The sequence below is a fragment of the Macrotis lagotis genome, chromosome 1, assembly GCF_037893015.1.
Source record: "Macrotis lagotis isolate mMagLag1 chromosome 1, bilby.v1.9.chrom.fasta, whole genome shotgun sequence".
In the NCBI taxonomy this organism is placed as follows: domain Eukaryota; kingdom Metazoa; phylum Chordata; class Mammalia; order Peramelemorphia; family Peramelidae; genus Macrotis; species Macrotis lagotis.
The window spans coordinates 283,207,937-283,222,744 of NC_133658.1; the positions used below are offsets into that span (position 1 = coordinate 283,207,937).

Below are 14,808 nucleotides of genomic sequence, written 5' to 3' on the forward strand. Positions count from 1 at the left end.
TTATTTAAGGAAATGGGATTAAGTGATTTGCTGAAGACACAGCTAGGTAATTATTAAGTGTCTGAGTCTGGATTTGAACTCAGGTACTCCTGACTCTAGGGCCGGTGCTCTATCCACTGCGCCACCTAGTTGCCGCTAGATTTTTAAAATAATTATTTTTATCATTCAGTCATTTACTCAATTATTATTTTTTCAAAAGTTAGGAAAATTCACTTTTTTCCTGCACAGTTTGCAATCGTGATTTCTTGAAATATAGCTCTGAAAAAACAGACTTTTAAAAAAAATCTCTTTGTGTTTCAAATGAAGTTTACTCGACTATTCTTTAAGCCCAAATAGTATGGCCTTTACTGAATGGTCAGTAATAGCCCCATCCCAAGCCTCTGATGCTCATTGTGCAGTTTTGGTGACTTGAAGATGATGATTATTGTCCTTCATAATTATAGAAGACCATGATATCAAGTGAATGCTGACATGACATGCACATTATATTGGTTAAAGTGAGCAGAATGTTGTGCAAAAATATCTTTTTCACTGCCTCTTCTAGAACTTTCTTAACCCAGTGGCCTGATTTACAAGAAACAGAACTTTTGGTGTTGGTCTGGATATAGTGGAAGACCTTGATCCCTTAGGTGTAGGTCTTTCCCTTGTCATCAAGGCATTGTGGTGGTACAGTAACACTGAGCAGAGTGTCATTATGATAATTATATGGTGAAAATCTTTCAACCCCAGGATGACTTAGAATTGCTTTCTGTTCTGGTCAGAAACTCTAAATGTCTTCTCATCCTCCCCCGAGATTGATAGTTTTGTGTTGTAGTCCTTGGGCCATCATGATCTCAATTCTTATCCAGTTCTTGGTCACTGAATGGATATGACCTGAAACAAATTGAGTCCTAGGAAAGATCTAATTTAGAAAGGCCAAGGTCACTCACTGCATCCTGGACCATTGCCTTGACTTTTGTCATGTGTGTTGGACTCTAGTGATTCCAGAGGAGGGAGTTAGGCTTTACTTCACTTGAAATTAATTCACTTAAAGGTAATTAAAGATATTTTCCTCATGATGTCATTGGTCCTCTTTTAAGAATGAAGGAGGGGCAGCTAGGTGGTGCAGTGGATAAAGGACCGGCCCTGGAGTCAGGAGTACCTGAGTTCAAATTCGGTCTCAGACACTTTAATAATTACCTAGCTGTGTGGCCTTGGGCAAGCCACTTAACCCCATTTGCCTTGAAAAAACCTAAAAACAAAACAAAACAAAACAATAACAAAACAACAACAAAAAAGAATGAAGGAAAATAAAAGACTTCAACAACAAATTGGGAATAAAAACATCTACCTCCCAGTGTGGTTGTGGGGATCAAATGAGCTATCAGTAGAATACTTTGCACTTATTCCCTTCCCTCTTCCCTACAGAGGACAGGGAATCCCACATGCCTTTGTCCCAAGGATGCCATTAGAAGCTTGGGGGGTTAATTTCCCTGTCTCCTCCTTCCCTCCCCTTCACTTTTAGCTCTGCTTTTTTTTTTTGCAAGCTATTGAAAACAGAAAAGGTGAAAAAGACTAATTCTGGAATGATTGACTTAAAATAAGGAAGAGGCTACTCTTTCAACTACCAAAATTGACCAGTTCACCCCTTCCCCCAATTTACGATTAATCCTAGCTGATCCAAAAGTATACCCTTCACAGTGAAGTGCCATCAAAATTCCAGAGGGAGGTTAAATTCCCTATAAACTCCACAAGTTGATTAGGTAATTCTATTTATTAACACACTGTGGGATAAGTAATTTAAGGAGGGTAGACCATTAGCCAGTGGAGAAGTGGGGAGGGATTGATGATGGCTTCATGAAAGAGGTGACATGGGGTTTGAGCCTAGAAGGATTAGTCTTTTAATTGATTGAAGCCATAGTCAAGTGATGCCTAAAAACACTCAAAGTTCAGGCTGCTTTTCTTCCTAGAGGAGAAGGCAGAAGGGCCTTAGGAATGTAGCTATGTGTGCCAAGATTTCAGGGACAAAAAACCTGGAAGAGGAGCTTCAGTGTTAAAACCAAGGGTGGGGAAACAGGATCTGAAGGGATAGAAGAGAATCTTGACCTGAGTCAGGGGCTTGGAGGTAGAGAATGAAGGGAAGAATGATTACTGAACATTTGGAGATAAGATACAAATGTTAGGCTCTTTCTGAGGAGGAGGAGTTGGGTGCTTTGAGAAGGAAGCAATTATGAGAGTTCATTCAATAAGGTCAGAAGAAGAGGAGTAAGGGAGGTTTGTGCCTCTGCTAAGAACTACTGAGGCAGCTATTGTTTCAACCTGTTAACAATAGGATGAGGTGCTGTTTTCCTAGGGCATGTATATAAGATGTTATAGAGAACTGTACAGGATTTGTCAAAATGAATGACTACTACACACTTCTGGTGATACACAGGGGCACAAAACAATACTGCCAGAAGGAACCAAGAAAGCATTGTCAAATATTAAGGAATCTTGGGCAAGAAAATGAAGACCTTGGGGGGTCACAGGTGAAGATTTCATCTCTATGGCTTAGCTGAGACAAGAAAAGAAATATAAGTTTAGGAAGTGAACAATTAGTTAAGAATAAATGTGCTGTCTGAGAATGAGTTCTGAATTTCGTACTATAGTCTAAAATATTTTCAGTGTTATAGTCAGGAATTCAGAATATAACAAGGGTTGGCAAGACTATAATTTGCTTGGAGTATTGAAAATTGAATCAAAAGGATTTAAAACATAAAGTTTAAAGGAGAGGGGAGAGATTGTATAAGGACAGTGTCAGGAAAGCTAAATAGTATATTTATAGTTAACATCATAGCACCTTAAGGTTTATAAGAAACTTTATACATCTTATCATTTGATTGTCAAAACAGACAGGTAAAGTAGGTGCTATATGAGATAGCACTGGAAAGCAAAGTTAAAGATAAGAAAAATGTATTTTTTGTTTGTTTCTTTTTTCTTTATCTATATTGTGCAAAAGAAGAGAATTTTAAAAAAAGAGATAACACCAATTCTTGGTTTGGATGGGATATATAATGATAGAGAGAAGCAAAGATATTTACTTTTGTTCTGTTTTCTCTGCCAAGAAGAATGGTTTCTGGACTGGAAAGGTCAGAACAAATATGGCTAATAGGAAATTGATAGCAGCAAAGAAGTAAGATAGCACCTAGATGCCTCTGACAAGTTAGAGTCACCTGGCCTAGATAAACAATATCTTTGAGTACTGAAAGATATTTAAAAGATTGTGGAGAGCAGGCGATGTCCTGGAGAACTGAGAAAGGGCAAATGTTATATAGTTTTTTAAAAAAGGTAGAAAACGGAGACTGAAATTTATAGATCAGTGAGTTTGGCTTCAATTTCTGACAAAATAGTAGAAAATTATCAAAGGGTTAGAGAATATCTAGGGGGAGAAAGTTATTAGAATAAGGATAAGTTTCATCAAAAATAGATCATGTCAGACCACCTTATTTAATTTTTAAATTATGATTATTAAGCTTTTAAGAGACAGCAGGATATAGTGGCTACCTGGATGTGAGGCAACTTTTTCAGCATACAAATTTCAGAAGAGTTGTTGACTTGAATTGATGGGTAGAATTTCTATCCTGGGAGTTCTTCATCCCCATGAAATCACAGGTCAGCATTGAAAACAAACAAATAAAAAAATCGTAGATCAGGGATCACTAAACACACACACACACATACACACACACAGTATATAGATAAATTATATATAGTCTATAGTGTATAGATAAGCTATATATAGTTTATCTAGATTTTTTTCAAAGCATTTGATAAAGTCTCTCATGCCGGTTTGATAAAGGAGATGAAGAGATATCTAGAAAAATGATTGAGTGTCTGACTCATTATTCCAGTGGATCTGTGTTCTCTTTAATAAAGAACAAATTGTAACCCCACTCTTCCTGATAGATTCTTATATGTCTTGCCACAAATTTCATGGAGGATCAATCCCATGTGGTGGAAACCTTCCTTGTTTTGTGTCCTTACATCATGAGGACATCAGTAGAGCACTTAACCTACCATCCTCTTACCCACACCATATAACTCATCCATTTCCTCCTCTTGTAAAAGACTTCCCTTATTCTATCCTTCATTTTTGTTCTCTGAAGTTCTTCTTTGGCTATATATTTCAGCCTGCACATAAGTAATATAAAAAAAGTCATGTAAGATTTGATATCTGTTTGGAAGAAGGTCTCCAATGGAGTGTCCCAGAGATATGTGCTTGACTTTGTTATTGCACACTTTTATTAATAACTTTGAAAGAATATTCACTGACATGTTTATTAAATTTGTAGATGATGCAAGATGGTAGTTGTAGCCAATAAATTGTATGACAGAGACAGAATTCAGAAAGACTAGAAGGTTTGGCCAGATATAATTAGATGGAGTTTAATAGGTACAAATGGAATCCCATATATTTACATTATGTGATTTTAGCCTGCATTAAGAGAGGCACAGTGTCTGGGCTTAAGGAAATAATTGTTCCAATTCACTCTGCCCTGGTCAGACCACATTAGGAACACTGTGCTTGCTTTTGGATGCCATATTTTAGGAAGGACATTGATCAGTTGTAGAGGGCACCCACAGGAGGGCAAAACAATTGATAAAGGACCATGAGATCAGACCATATAATGATTAGCTGGAGGAAAATGGTTGTTTGTCCTTGAGAAGACTGTGGGGAGATATGACTGTTATCTTTAAGTATCTGTGAGGCATAGAGGAAAAAGCAGATTTGTTTTGTTTGACCTCAGAGACCAGAGCTTGGAACAATAGGTACAAATTGCAAGGAAGAGAATTTAAGCTTTATGTAGAGAAAAACTTCATAGGAATTAAATCTTCTCCAAAGTAGAATGTACTTGGGAGATATAGCATTTTACTGATGATCTTCAAACAAGTGTTAGATGACCACTTTGCATTCTTTGCAAATTTCAACTGAACCATACTTCTTTGATCTTTTCCAGTTCTGACATTCTGTGATCCTACATGACCCAATCCTCAAGTCTACCACAAATGAAAGGAAGCTGCTACTTTATGCTTCTAGAGTAATGAAGGGAATATTGGACAAATAGACATCAATTACCCCATTAATCTAGAAACTTCTTGAGAGCAGAAACTATCTTTTGCCTTTCTTTATATCTTTAGTACTTGGCACAGTACTTGGCTTAATAACTGACCCTCTTCAACTCTAGCCCTGAGGCAGAATGGGGAAAGAGGTGGGGGAGGGGTGTGTTTGTGTTTGTGTGTGTGTGTGTGTGTGTGTGTGTGTGTGTGTGTGTGTAACTACTAGTTCCACACTAGCCAGGTGGAACTACTGATTTCTTGGTTGCCACCAAGAATGTGTTTACTCCTTCCATTTCTCTACATGTATCCAGATTATGTGTAAACTACGTGAACCATCTCTAATTATATTCTAGTTCTTAATAGAAGAGTGAGCTTGATGGCTCTAAGGAATGCTCTTCCAAAGTTTCAATATGTTCTTCCTTCTCCGACTACAAGACTAACTAGTTGGTAAAGCATGTGATCATCAGGAGATCAGACAGATTAATAAAGGCTTTTGTTCTTTTGCTGCCAACATTTTATTTCTCTTCATTTCCTTTGGGTCATCAGAGATCAAGATAGTTGGGGAAAGCATGTGTTGAAAAAATGCTTACTTATCCCATGTAAAACAAAGTATTTTTAGCTCCACATCTCATGGGACTTTAGCCATTCCACCTCTCTCAGTCTCAATTTCATCATCTGTCAAAGATAGTAATAGACTACCTATCTCATAAGGGAGTAGGTATATAAATATATACAATTATCATAATATCATTATAATTATTACAAAAATGTTTGACATCACTGTAAAGTATGAAAGACTGTATAAATATGATATCACTTCTATTAAATTACTTAAGTTCCTTGGTTCTCCATATCCTCATCTGTAAAACGGGAATGATACTGTCATAAAATTTTCTGTGACAATACTAACCCAGAGTGAAGGTCTCCTTTTTCTAAACTATTGCCTTTGAAGCTGCCTATGGGAGTTGAAGAAGAGAATAATATATGCATCAGTACCTTGGGAAGCATAAACTGGCACATTAATGAATGTAAGATACTATTGTTATTTTTATTATTATTAGCCTGTCACTCCTTCTACTAGACTTTGAGATATTAGGAATATTGTATAGTTTTTTTTTAGTATATCTTATAAGCTAAGGCTTTTTCTCCTGAAGTTAATTAGAAAGGATTTGTCTTTGAGTTATACCTATAAAAAATGCTGAGCTACCCAGTGCTTAAGCCTTAGCCTCTGTTGCTTCTTCTTCCTTTTAAGTTGATAATGTTTTATTTTATTTATTTTTTTATTTTCTTTGTTATTGGAGAAAAAACAAGAACTTGATTCCAGAGTTCTACATTCATCTCCCATGATGACTCAACCTGCTTTCCCTCCTCTTATACAGCATAATAAAATGGGAGAAACATGGCTGAACTCATTTTGTATAGTGTCAGTGTGGGAAGGAGGTGTCTAACTCATAAATTCTATCTTCTTTCCTGAGCACACAAAAGGCAGTCAAAGATCCCTGCTCATCAGCTTCCTCCTTAATGATTTTTATTATAAATCTATTTCCTCAGGAGGAGGAGGAGGCAAGAAGCTCATTAGTGGGAGGAGGAGGAGGAGGACATGGTCATCGGGGGAGCCAGCCTTCTCCTAAAGGAAACACTAATTTTCAAGTGCTTTCCCACTAAATATTGCCAATGTAGGGGAAGCAAGCTATCTTTGCTTCATGAAAAATCAACCCAAGCTACATTTCATGCCTGAAAGTCTAAGGGACAGAGATGCCAGGAATCTAGAGCGGGCTATTAAAAACTTCATCCTATTAAAGACTGCATCTTCCACAAGCAGTTCTTAACTAATGCCTGTCAAGTTCTCTACAGATAGAGAAGATACAGCTGTGGACTCTGTTTAGATTCTGTTAAACATCTGTCTGAAGATGGCAAACTCTGGCCCATGGCCCAGACAACCCAACAGTCCAGATGTTTGGTGCTGTACAGTCCAAATGACCAGATTTTTACAATGAACTTGTAGATTTTCATTTTGATCTTTTTGGCACGGTGTATATAGTCCCTTCCAGAATCTATTGTTAAGCTCAGGGTGTGAGAGTGCTTGTTTATATCTCAGTGTGTATAAATGAAGAAAAAAAATTGTTTTTGTTGTTTTTCTGCACCCTAAACATGCTTCAGACATTTTTAGCCTGGAAAGAGGTAGAATGTTGGAGGTCAAGATGTTGATAATGAAGATAATAGAGGCAGATGAAGCACTGTGGTTCAATGGAGAGAAGCCTGGATTTGGAGTCAGAATAGCTAGGTTGGAATCTTGGCTCTAGTAATGAATACCTGCATAACTATGGGCAAGGAACTTTCTCTTTTGGGGTTTCAGTTACTTTATTTGTAAAATTATGAATTTGACTAGACCTGAGTTTAAATTTGACTCCTGAAAATTACTAGCTATGTGACTTTGGGCAAATAATTTGACCTCTATCAGCCTGTTTTCTCAACTGTCAAATGGGAATAATAATGATACCAAATTGTGAGGATTAAGTGAGATGTTTGTAAAGCACTTAATACAATAGCAGTGTAGATAGTTGTTACCTCCCTCCCTGGCCCCCTCCTCCCTTCCCTCCCTTCCTCCCTTCCTCCCTTCCTTCCTTCCTTCCTTCCTTCCTTCCTTCCTTCCTTCTTCCTCTAAATTCTGTGATCATACATGTTGGTGGGGAGAATGCAGAAGAAAAGAGATTTTTTTCCTTTTCCTTTTCCTTTCTGTTAACTAACGTTGCCAACCTGTTGTTAGTAGGGCATGTTTCTTTGAGTGTTTTATTTCACCTATAGAAGGAATGAGCTATACCAAGTCATCTTTACTTTTTTCCTTATCAGTTCCTTATGCTTCTTTATGATAATTACAAATATTTGGGAGAACACAATGCTTTCTGTGGGACTGAGAAATATCTACTTTTAAGTATTTCTTAAGATTATTTTTTGTATTCAGAGTTGTATAAAGTAGTCAGAGAAATAATAAGGGAACCTGTGAACTAAAGTCACAATGGGGTATAGTGGATAAAATGGTGGCCTTGGAGTTGGGCTTTAACATTGCTTCACATACTTGCTAGCTACAAAACCCTGGACAAATCCCTTTGTCAGCCTCAGTTTCCTCAACTGTGGAACAGTGTATGCCAAAGAGCATTATAGTTCAAGATGATCTATCCTGCAGATCTGAGCCTAATCATTCTAGACAAAAGATGAACATTCAATAATTAAGAAGAACTGGCAACATTTTTAGAAAAACCCAAATGGAAGACATTATTTGCATCTTTAACAACCTAAACAACAGAAGTGCCAGTGGAGTGAATCAATCATTAGCTGTTCCACTGTGGTTTAACTGCTCTTTTTTTTTTTGTTGTTGTTTGCTTGCTTGTTTTTTGCAAGGCAATGGGGTTAAGTGACTTGCCCAAGGTCACATACTAGGTAATTATTAGGGTCAAATTTGAACTCAGGTCCTCCTGACTCCAGGGCTGATGCTCTGTCTCTGTGCCACCTAGCTGCTCTGTCTTTTAAAAAAGAAATGGTTGAACTTGATTACCTCTAGGATCCCTCTAAATCTATAATCCTGTCACCCTCACTGAGCAAACAACATGAAAAAGACAACAATAGGAGACAGCTTAGAATAAAGTTAAGGGTATGCCAGTACTAACTCTAATCAGCTAGTGAATCCATTGTTAAATTTTCAGTGTATTTGTGCCTCAGAAATACATGATAAAACATGATTTATTGTTTTTTTGATTGTCTAGACTTAAGAAAACAAGCACAACCCTGGTTTGCTCTAGAAACATTGATTGAGTTCAGTAGGATGTTATAGAAGGCTCAGGGAAGGAAGCCAGCCACCACTGGACCAGAGTCCTGGAGACTTTTGAATGACGATGATGATGATATAACTGGCAGTTATACAGTGCTTTAAGGTCTGCAGAGTGCTTTTCTCCCATTATCTCATTTGAGTTTCATAGCACTCCTGGACAAAATGTCCAAATGTATGTTATAGGAAGAGTTACAGGAATTCAGAGAAGGAAGAGACCAGCATGATTTCTAGCTTAATTATTAACATGAATATTGATAATAACTAACATCTATGTTCACTTGTTTTAGTTGTGTCTGACTCTTTGTGACCCCCATTTGAGGTTTTATTGGCAAAGATTTTGGAAATGGCTTGCCATTTTTTTTCTCCAGCTCATTTTATAGATGAGGAAACTGAGGCAAACAAGGCTAAGTGACTTGTCCCAGGGTGAGACAACTAGTAAGTGTCTGAGATCAGATTCAAACTCAGGAAGATTCAACTTTCTGACTCTAGCCCCAGGGTTCCATCCACTGTACCATCCAATTGCCCTTTTTATTTTTAGTACAGCATTTAAATTTTGCAAAGTATCTCAAGTGCCTTATCTCATTTGACCCTCACAAAAGGAACAAGTACTAAAAGTAATATTTTCTCTTTTTTCTAGATAAGAATACTAACATTCAGAGAGATTAAAGAACTATCTGATATTTACATAACTATCAGAGAAGGATTTGAATCCAGCTCTTTTAGACACTAAATAGAGCAATCTGCTATGTCAAGCTGCCTCCCCACATGGGAATAACACAAAGCTAACTGACCCAGGGAATGGACAGAAACTATAAACTTGATTTAATTAGCTTTGTGTTCCAATCAACTGAACTGGTTTGCTTAGTGTCAGAACTTGTCTCATTCTTTTATATATCCTAATGACTTCTGTTACTTGATACAAGAAATAAAGAATCTGGAATCAAAGGAGCCTATATCTTTCTGATGCTTTGTCCTTCTTAGAGTAATCTTTCCTATATCACCTCATTTGATCCTAACAAGTAAGATGGCAGGGAAGTATTTTTTATTCCCCTCTTACAGATGAGGACATTTATGTCCCCAAAGGGGGAAGTGACTTACTCAAGGTCATGAAAGGAGTCATTAATTAGCAGGAACAAAATGAAGAATTGGGCTTTTGTATCTCAGTCCAGGCACTTAATAAGTTCCTTCCTTCCTCCCTTCCTCTTTCCTTTCTTCTTTTCTTTCCTCCTTCCCTCCTTTCTTTCCTCCCCCCACCCTTCCCTCCCTGCCTCCTTTCTTTTCTTTCCCAGCTTAATTGTCTGCCACTTTAGGAACCCCATTATCTCAGTTAAGTAAAACATTTACCATAATAAAACTGAGGCAATGTTGAATCCCACACATTCCCTGGAAATAATTTTTTAAAAAATAAGAGAACTATTTAAAAACTATCTGGTTGTTATCTGAGTGGAGATGTACTGACTTGCCAGTGTTGCTGGGTGAGACATTTAAAATGAATAAATAATGCAAATCCTTCCATCTGCTTTGCCAAGTAGGGTTAGCATTCCAAGCTCTCAAAGATTCATTTTTAAGGCACTCTCCAGCTTCCTAATTGCAGTTTCCTAGAGCCCAAGATATGGAAGCAAATCCAACAAATCATTCTACCTATTTTCCTGCCTTACAGAGGGATGTTTATCTCCCTGACTAGTCCCAGGATCTTTCTTCCTCTTCTGAACCTCCTTCCTTCCTCCAATTCTTCATCTTTGCCTGCCCGAGGGTCTCTAACAATTCCCCTTACCCCTGCCCTTCCTCCTCCTCCTCCTTTTTCTCCTCCTCCTTCTTCTTCCTCCTCCTTCTTTTTCCCAACAGTTGTCCCCAGTTTCTTTGTAAGAGTTATCAGGTATCCACTGTGTGCAGAGTCCTACCTTTAAAAAATAGTTAAATGAATATTATTTAGATAGGTGTCTTTGGAATACTTGTTCAGAGAATGGAGGAGTGTGGAGAAGAGGGAAGTGATTGTGGGCTGGAATTATATATAGAGAGATAATCTTGATAGCATAGATAATCTTGGAGAGATGGATGAGGGAAGATTATGGAAAAAACTTGACTGCTAGGCAATTGAGAATTTAGAGTAGGGAGTATGTTTTAGACTTGTTTAGAGTTTTAGAATAGAGAGAATGAAAGTACGGATTTAACAAGATGAAATTGATGATGATGCCTGAGATAGGTTGGAGGTGGCAAGATTGTAGCTAGGGGACACAGTATCTGCTTCCAGACTCTGAGTTTAAAAGACTTTGAGTTGAATACCAGCTCTACTTGTTATCAAATCTTGTGTTTTTTTCTACTCTACCAAGTCTGAAGTCCCTTGCAACTCTAAGGCTCTGATTGTGGCCATGAGAAAATCCTTATCCTTTGCCAGATGAATTCTTGTCGAAACACAAAGAAGCAGGACTTTGAAATCTCTTCCCACCCTTTACTGGCTTTTGAAGAACAATTCCAGGCTTCCTTATTTACTTATGACAAAGGAAAACGCAATTATGAATTAGAAACGTGCCCAACATTGTTCCCCTTCCTTTTACTGGAGTCCTTCCTTTACTGGCAATACTGCAAAGGACCAGTGATACTATTAAGAATCCATTATCTTTGCTGTGAATTTTGAATTCTTTCTACTCTTTGTTTGGATGTCAATAGAGCTTCAACATAAAACCTCTGTTTTCTATCAGACTGGGTTCAATTTCAGCATAATTCCCCAAGGAATGGGATAATCATAGCTATGATAATAATGCTAGCATTTAAATAATGCTTTACAAATATTATCTCATTCTAACTCACAATAACCCTGGGAGTTAGGTACTAGTCTTATCTTCATGCTGTTGTTATTCAGTAGTTTTCAGTTGTGTCTGACTCTTTGTGACCCCAGTTGGGGTTTTCTTGGCTGAGATACTAGAGTAGTTTACCATTTATTTCTCCAGCTCTCCAGGAAAATGAGGCTAATTGGGTTAAACAACTTGCCCAGAGTCTCACAGCTGTCTATGGCCAGTCATTTTCCTGACTCCAGGCCCAATTCTCTATTCATTGCAACACTTAGCTTGCCCCTTCAGTTTACTTATGGAGAAACTGAAGCAACTAGAGGTTTAGTGACTTGCCCAAAGCCACATAGTTAGTTTGTATGTTAGTTAGGATTTTATCTTGAATCTTTCTGCCTACAATTATAGCATATGAGTCTTTGAGACTCTAGCTGCCTCTAAATTATTTTTAATCGAGAGGAACCTTTGAATCCCTTCTGAGCTTCTTTATCTCACAAAATGAATAGGCTTCAGCAAAGTGACTAGATCATATAGGAGGATCATAGGATCTCATAATTTAGAATAAGAAAATCAAGACCCAGAGAGAGATGAAATGATTCACTCAATGAGGTCATGTAGTTAGTAAATGATAGTGTCTGAATTTGAACCCAGGACTTCTGACTCTGCAGTGAGTACTCTAGGCCCTACTTCATACACCATCTGATACTTCATTCTATGTGATCTCATACAGCCTATTGCTGCTCATGTCTGTTATACCCCCTCAAGGACTGTAAATGCTCACCTAGAGCTTTTTTTTAATATCCTAGCTTTCCAACTAGCTTAGGAAAAAATAGGTGTTCAGGCAAACCCTGCTGAGAGAACTGAAACCCAAAAGAAAGGAGAAGTTTCTGACACAGCGAGGGGGTTTTCTCTGGTTCCATAGATCATAAATTTAGAGTTGGAAGGGGTCGCAGAGGTCATCTAAGCCAACCTTCTCATTTTAGAGACCAGGAAATTGGAGTCCAGAGAGGTCAAGTGATTTATCCTTGGTACCACAACAAGGAGTAAATGGGAGAGCTAGAATCTGCATCCCTTCCCCTTCTTCTAAAAGCAAGATTCTCTCCACTTTACCTCACCATTTCCCTATTCCTGAGCTAATAGTCACCCACAACAATGCTCAGTCCTTTCACACGTATGGAAACTTAATTAATGCTAATTGACTGACTGACTGACTGACTGCATCCATCCACGGCTCACACACAGCTAAGTTCTCAAATCAGGGGCATCAGAAAGGGGCTAGGTCTTTCATTAGAAGGCATCCCAGCATGAAACCTGTTTGTGGCATCCTGGATCTTTAAGGCTGGAGAGACCGGGGGCAGAATGCCTCCCACTGGTGCTTCTGTTCTCTCTTTTCTCTCTAGTCTAAGAATTTCTTTCTTTTTATTAAGGTCCTTCTAGATGGCTGCTGTGGATAAACAAACCTGGGGCATACTTCAGATAATTAATGAGTGTTAAATATTCTGCAGTCAGGAAAACAGAGGCACAGGGAGGTCCAGACTTGCTTGGGGGTCCTTGAGTCAGTCAGCAGCAGAAGTTAGAAAGAAATCTATACTAGGTGGGCAGAGCCTATGGTACTTATATTCCATGCTTTGATTGAGATGGGTGATGTAGACTTTGTCAATAAAGTGTCCAAAATGGCCCCCTTGGCCTTTTTGAAATATCTCAGTAGGGGGGAAAACCTATCTCCCCAAATCAACTTTCAATCTTTAAGATGGGAGAACTCCTTGGGTGGAACGTAGATAGGAGAGGATGAAAGGAGGAAGCTGCAAGTAGGAAGCATCTTCTGATTCTCACATGTTTTTTCATTACTCTCTGCTCTTTCTCCAGGTAAGTCAAGTTCCTCTGGGAAATTTACTCTCTATATAAGAAATACATCCACACACACACAATATAACATACATCCACAGACACACACACATACATATATGTGTATATATATATATACATATATATACACATATATCTGGACATATGATTTCACCAGTCCTACAGAATTCCCAGTATGGAAACTCCCTTCACTGCCAATTGTTCTGCAATTTATTATCTCAGTTGATAAGTTGCCTGTGGCAGTGAGAATTTAGCCAGGGTCATATAACATATCAGAGACAGGGCTCTATGCTGACCTGCTATTGACTTCAACACTTTTTAAAAGATTATAATAATAATAATAATGATAAATAGTATTATATTTATATTAATCAATTTTTTTTTGAGAATGATCAACCTTGACAGAAGGATCTTGGGCATTCCTCTGGATTTAAAAAGTATTTCCGGGATGCTCCAAAATCTTCTGAGATGCAAAAATTCATACCAAATGTCTGAATCTTTCTGGACATATCTGTACCCAACACTCATCACCACTTATTATAATGTAAAAAGCAAAAAAGCAAACAGCCTTCTTCCTGGCCTTCCTCTCATCTCTATAGTGCTGAATTCTCCTCCCTGGGCTAGAAACATTGTGATATAGTTGCTGGCAAATGGGACATCAGGTACACATCATAAAGGCCTTGAATTACTGTGTCAAATGCCCTGCAGAATTCTGGGGAAAACAAATAAGCTATTTGTCACCCTCCCTCCAACTAATAAAAGGCGTCCAATCTCCCTCTACACATTATCAAGACGGATGGGCAAGATGGATCATTTCCTGTATGTACCAATCAAATCAAAAGTATTTCCCTTTCCACTCACTGCTCACAGCATAAGAATAATGGCAACTTTCGAAGCCCAACCCTGGAAGGAAGTGTAGGTTTGCCCTGGCTGCTTGCTGGTCATTTCTGTGACAGTTTACAACATGGCCTTATCAGTAGAATTTTTGGCCTGCAAGGTGTAGACCTGAGCCAAATTCTCACTCTTCTTCCTTCCACTTCCCTAGGCGATCCAAAGGTAAAGTACTTCTTCCCAAAATGGACTTTTGCTCCAGGAAGGTTGGTCTTGTCATCATGCCTTCTTTCTACTTATTCCTACTTTGATATCTTTCATAGAATCTTAGGTTAAGGACATTAGAAATCATCTGATCCAATAAAGAAACTGAGTCCACGAAAGGGAAGGTGACTGTGAAAATTTATGCAGCTAGTACACAGCATA

At 38.1% G+C, this 14,808-nt stretch overlaps 1 long non-coding RNA gene across 4 annotated transcripts in view; it reads right to left on the bottom strand.

Moving 5' to 3' along the window:
• Positions 1-14,808, bottom strand: part of LOC141505167 (uncharacterized) — a 40,778-nt gene that overhangs the window by 10,286 nt on the left and 15,684 nt on the right. For 3 of the 4 annotated variants that reach the window (XR_012473559.1, XR_012473557.1, XR_012473556.1), the window contains one exon: positions 3,523-3,608. This is a non-coding gene — a long non-coding RNA (uncharacterized LOC141505167). Of the gene's footprint in view, positions 1-3,522; positions 3,609-5,986; positions 6,033-14,808 lie in introns of all 4 variants that reach the window. The other variant, XR_012473558.1, reaches the window with a different exon arrangement.